This window comes from Palaemon carinicauda, chromosome 7 (assembly GCF_036898095.1).
Source record: "Palaemon carinicauda isolate YSFRI2023 chromosome 7, ASM3689809v2, whole genome shotgun sequence".
NCBI classification, from domain to species: domain Eukaryota; kingdom Metazoa; phylum Arthropoda; class Malacostraca; order Decapoda; family Palaemonidae; genus Palaemon; species Palaemon carinicauda.
The window spans coordinates 154,677,914-154,683,962 of NC_090731.1; the positions used below are offsets into that span (position 1 = coordinate 154,677,914).

Below are 6,049 nucleotides of genomic sequence, written 5' to 3' on the forward strand. Positions count from 1 at the left end.
CACAGGAATCCTGTCTTCCTTTAGAGTACAGTTCTGACTCTAAAGGAACACAGGAATCCTGTCTTCCTTTAGAGTTGAGTTCTGACTCTAAAGGAACACAGGAATCCTGTCTTCCTTTAGAATTCAGTTCTGGCTCTAAAGGAACACAGGAATCCTGTCTTCCTTTAGAATTCAGTTCTGACTCTAAAGGAACACAGGAATCCTGTCTTCCTTTAGAATTCAGTTCTGACACTAAAGGAACACAGGAATCCTGTCTTCCTTTAGAGTTCAATTCTGGCTCTAAAGGAACACAGGAATCCTGTCTTCCTTTAGAATTCAGTTCTGACTCTAAAGGAACACAGGAATCCTGTCTTCCTTTAGAGTTCAGTTCTGATTCTTAAAGGAACACAGGAATCCTCTCTTCCTTTAGAGTTCAGTTCTGACACTAAAGGAACACAGGAATCCTGTCTTCCTTTAGAGTTCAGTTCTGACTCTTAAAGGAACACAGGAATCCTGTCTTCCTTTAGAGTTCAGTTCTGACACTAAGGGAACACAGGAATCCTGTCTTCCTTTAGAGTTCAGTTCTGACTCTTAAAGGAACACAGGAATCCTGTCTTCCTTTAGAGTTCAGTTCTGACACTAAAGGAACACAGGAACCCTGTCTTCCTTTAGAGTTCAGTTCTGACTAAAAAGGAACAGAGGAATCCTGTCTTCCTTTAGAGTTCAGTTCTGACACTAAAGGAACACAGGATTCCTGTCTTCCGTTAGAGTCAGAACTCAACTCTAAAGGAAGACAGGATTCCTGTGTTCCTTTAGTGTCAGAACTGAATTCTGAAGGAAGACAGGATTCCTGTGTTTCTTTAGTGTCAGAACTCAGCTCAAAAGGAAGACAGGATTCCTGTGTTTCGTTAGTGTCAGAACTCAGCTCTAAAGGAACACAGGAATCTTGTCTTCCTTTAGAGTTCAGTTCTGACACTAAAGGAACACAGGAATCCTGTCTTCCTTTAGAGTTCAGTTCTGACTCTAAAGGAACACAGGAATCCTGTCTTCCTTTAGAGTTGAGTTCTGACACTCAAGGAACAAAGGAATTCGGTCTTCCTTTATAATTCAGTTCTGACACTAAAGGAACACAGGAATCCTGTCTTCCTTTAGAGTTCAGTTCTGACACTAAAGGAACAGAGAAATTCTGCGTTCCTTCAGAGTTCAGTACTGACACTAAAGGAACACAGGAATCCTGTCTCCCTTTAGAGTTCTGTTCTGATGATAAAGGAACACAGGAATCCTGTCTTCCGTCAGAGTTCAGTTCTGACACTAAAGGAACACAGGAATCCTGTCTCCCTTTAGAGTTCTGTTTTGATGATAAAGGAATACAGGAATCCTGTCTTCCTTTAGAGTTCTGTTCTGATGACAAAGGAACACAGGAATCCTGTCTTCCTTTAGAGTTCTGTTATTAACAGCGGGAAGAGTAATATGCTTGATATTTGCCGTTAATTGAATTTATTATAAATTTATTTTGAACCTTAATTGAATTAAATGAACATTTATTTTTTTTTTATTTAGAATAATGTGAGTGTTGTTAAGTATGAAGAAATAATCAAAAGATGAGAAAAGTAAATATTTAGAAAAGAATAATTCAGTACGATGATGTAATTAAAAGATGAGTAAAGGAAAGTATTTTTTTCCCCCAAAAATAACAAAAAAGGTGAAAAATAGATAACTCAACTCAAAAAAGTAATTCTTCAGAAAATAACATGGCACTGGAACTACGTGTAAATTTTGAGATCCTGTATACGGAACAGATAAAAGAGAACCTTAATTTTAATCGTAAATTCTCCGTAAAGATATTCTGTTCTTGTCCGCATTTCAGTAAAATACAGGCGACTGTGATTTTATCCTACTCTGTTATTATTTTTCACGGGTTGGTGACCGTAATATCTCTCCTTTACGTCAATATATCCTTTTCTTAAAACGGAGAATATCTAGCAACTCTTATTCCAGGATTTTTGCCGTTTTTACGGCAAATTCTTATCAGTGAACATTAAGGAGTATCATCAATATCATTTACAAAGGTACCCTGAACATTGTTGGCGTATTGAGTTTCCTCTAAAATTGCTCTTTAAGGAATTCCCCCTTTGCTTTTAATAACAAGTCCTCCCATCCCTTCGCCTCCCTCTATTATTTTACGATAAAGAAGAAACAAAAATTTCTAGCTCATTTAATTTTTCTCGTGGACTCTTTAGTTAAAATAAGAATTTATTCTTTCTGTTTTACTCTGAATATTATTCATTTCGTTATTCTTCTTTCTATCTGATTCACAAGTTTCCAGAAAAGTTTAATTATCTTTCTATTTTACAGTTTTTTATCTCTGATAGTATAGCTCTAAATTCCCTTTTAGTTTGTAATGTCTCCAATTCACAATCAGATAAATCCATTCAAAGAGTCTATGACAATAGAATTAAAATCCTTATTTTTATTATTACTATTATTAATTGCTAAGCTATAACCCTAGTTGGAAAAGCAAGATGCTATAAGCCCAGGGGCTCCAACAGGGAAAATAGCCCAGTGAGGAAAGGAAACAAGGAAAAAAATAGATATTTTAAGAATAATATTAAAATAAATATCTCCTTTATAAACTATGAAAACTTTAACTAAACAAGAGGAAGAGAGATTAGATAGATAGTGTACCCGAGTGTACCCTCAAGCAAGAGAACTCTAACCCAAGATAGTGGAAGACCATGGTACAGAGGCTATGGCACTACCCAAGACTAGAGAACAATGGTTTGATTTTGGAGTGTCTCTTTCCTAGAAGAGCTGCTTACCATAGCTAAAACTAAAGAGTCTCTTCTACCCTTAGCAAGAGGAAAGTAGCCACTGAACAATTACAGTGCAGTAGTTTACACGTTTGGTGAAGAAGAATTGTTTGGTAATCTGAGTGTTGTCAGGTGTATGGGGACAGAGGAGAATCTTCTTATTTACATTAGAATTAAAATCCCTATTCTGTACAGTATTCTGTTCATTAATATAATTGTAATCCCTATATAGTGTTCTTCTCATTGACAATAGATTTGAAATCCCTATACAGATTTTTACTTATGTAGTTTATTCTACTCTTTATTTTATTTCCGCATTTTCTTTTCTCACCGAGTATTTTTCCCTGTTGGAGCCTTTGGCCTTATTGCATCCTGCTTTTCCAACTATTTTTTTTAATGAGGCGCATTTGCACTGACTCGCAAGGGTGTCCTTTTAGCTCGGAGAAGTTTCCTAATCGCTGATTGGTTGGACAAAATAATTCTAACCAATCAGCTCGCAGGAAACTTTTTCAGAGCTAAAAGGGCACCCCTACGAGTCGGTGCAAATGCGCCTCATTAAAAAAAATGAGTATAGGATGGTAGCTTAGCTAGTAACAACGATAATGATTTAAATCCCCATACTGTATTTTCATTGATAATATAATTAAAATCCTTTTATTCATCTCATTCAATCCAAAAACATTCAAGTTCAGACTAACAATGCATCTCTACTTCAAAACCTGTATGATGCAGTCGTTTATACTAATTTAATATAATCATATTAATACTGATTTTTAATTTCAGGCCTGGGCAGGGTACAGGCCGGAGTAAGAGGGAGCAGTTGGGGCAGTTGCAATAACGTGAGTAGTCAGTAATAAGATTTCTTTTAACAAATACTTTACTTTACTTTGACGGCTGCTTTTCCGGTCCTATACAGCAGGCGAACCCCACTCTCTACAGGACCTCCACTGTCGTTTTATTTTGTTCGTTCAGAGTTTTCAACATTTCATATCACGTATTGCTCATTTACTGTTAAATCGTCACTGTAAAAGGACTCACGGAATAAGAAAGTCTTCACTTTCCTCTTGATAGCCTGAAGGTCTTCAATCATTCTGATGTCTCGTAGGAGCTTATTGTATAGTCTCGGGGCCGCATATTTAAAGGCTCTGGAGCTTACAGTAGACATATATCTATAGTCCATTTCTTTTAGCAATGCAGATTTGCACCGACTCGCAGGGGTGCCCTTTTAGCTCGGAAAATTTTCCTGATCGCTGATTGGTTAGAATTATCTCGTCCAACCAATCAGCGATCAGGAAACTTTTCCGAGCTAAAAGAGCACCGCTGCGAGTCGGTGCAAATCTGCATCGCTAAAAGAAATTGACTTTAGGTTCCAATATTTTGAAACCATCTGTAACTATTCTCGTGTCAACACAATTTGTTGGCTTTGTAATATGTAGCAATTTTCTTCAGTATTTTAGACGCCCAGTTTTGATATCTTGGTGGGTTATAAAATATTTTTAATTCAATTCTCGCTTTAATCGGCAGCCAGTGTAAATCAATTAGTATTTGTATGTAGGTAACGTATTATATAGCTTCAATAAATTCTTTCAATTTTATCTTTAGTGGCATGGTTTATATTTTATAATAATTCCGTGTGAACTGTTATTGATTTTACAAACTATATATATATATATATATATATATATATATATATATATATATATATATATATATATATATATATATATATATATATATATATATATATACACATATATATATACAGATTTATATATATATATGTATATGTATTATATTTGTATTGTGTATATATGTATATATATTCTATATATGCATGTATAAGTAGTTAGATAGATGGATGTATAGCTAAATATGCTTGTTCGTTATAAATTTCTTGAAGGTTATTATGAGTAAAACTGGAAAATCCTCTATGAAGTTGATATTACAATATATCTTCTTTTTCTTACGTTATATTCAAAACTATGGATAAGAAGTAACGATAAATCACGTACATATTGACAGAGAAAATGATACTTATTAATAGGGACAGAGGAATCAATACTCATTTAGGTATGCAAAGAGATAGTAGGGATCTAAAGATTTTCCCTACCCTTTTCGCAACTTGATTTTTATCGTTGTCGGGATTATGAATATTGAAATGAGGTAAAGAACAAGGTCAATTAGGAAGGAATGGGGTAAAAACAAAGTCATGTAGGAAGAAATAGGGTAAAAACGAAATTAATTAGGAAGAAGACGTGGAAATTAAGCCAATTAAGAAAAAATATGGTAAAAACGAAATCAATTAAGAAGAAATAAGGAAAAATTTAAGTCAATTAGGAAGAAATATGGTAAAAACAAAGTCTATTAGGAAGAAATAGGGTAAAACCTAAGTCAATTAGGAAGAAATGTGGTAAAATAAAGTTAATTAGGAAGAAATGGGGTAAAAACAAAGTCAATTAGGAAGAAATAAGATAAAAACAAAGTCATTTAGGAAGAAATAGGGTAAAACCTAAGTCAATTAGGAAGAAATGTCGTAAAAACAAAGTTAATTAGGAAGAAATGGGGTAAAAACAAAGTCAATTAGAAAAAAATAAGATAAAAACACAGGCAGTTAGGAAGAAATAGGGTAAAAACAAAGTCAATTAGGAAGAAATAAGATAAAAACAATGTCAGTTAGGAAGAAATAGGGTAAAAACAAAGTCAATTAGGAAGTAATGAGGTAAAAACAAATTCAACTTTGAATAGATAAGGTAAAACAAAGTCAATTAGGAAGAAATAAAGAAAGATAGGGTAGAAACAAAATCAATTAGGAAGAAATAAGGTAAGATAGGGTAAAAACAAAGTCAATTGGGAAGAAATAAGGTAAGATAGGGTAAAAACAAAGTCAATTAGGAAGAAATAAGGTAAGAAGGGTAAAAACAAAGCCAATTAGGAAGAAATGAGGTAAGATAGGGTAAAAACAAAGTCAGTTAGGAAGAAATAAGGTAAGATAGGGTAAAAACAAAATCATTTAGGAATAAAATAAGGTAAAATAGAGTAAAGACAAAGTCAATTAGGAAGAAATAAGGTAAGATAGGGTAAAAACAAAGTCAATTAGGAAGAAATAAGTTAAGATAGGGTAAAAACAAAGTGAATTAGGAAGAAATAAGGTAATATAGAGTAAGAACAAAGTCAGTTAGGAAGAAATAAGGTAAGATAGGGTAAAAACAAAGTGAATTAGGAAGAAATAAGGTAAGATAGGGTAAGAACAAAGCCAGTTA

The 6,049-nt window shown here is 33.8% G+C and overlaps 1 protein-coding gene across 1 annotated transcript in view; it reads left to right on the top strand.

Annotated features, from left to right (window-relative positions):
* The first annotated feature begins 3,570 nt into the window (after window positions 1-3,570).
* The window catches only part of LOC137644084 (uncharacterized), a 217,923-nt gene continuing 215,444 nt past the window's right edge, over window positions 3,571-6,049 (top strand). Inside the window, exon 1 of the mRNA XM_068377030.1 lies at window positions 3,571-3,628. The gene's annotated coding sequence lies outside the window, so the exon portion shown is untranslated. The remainder of the gene's footprint in view (window positions 3,629-6,049) is intronic.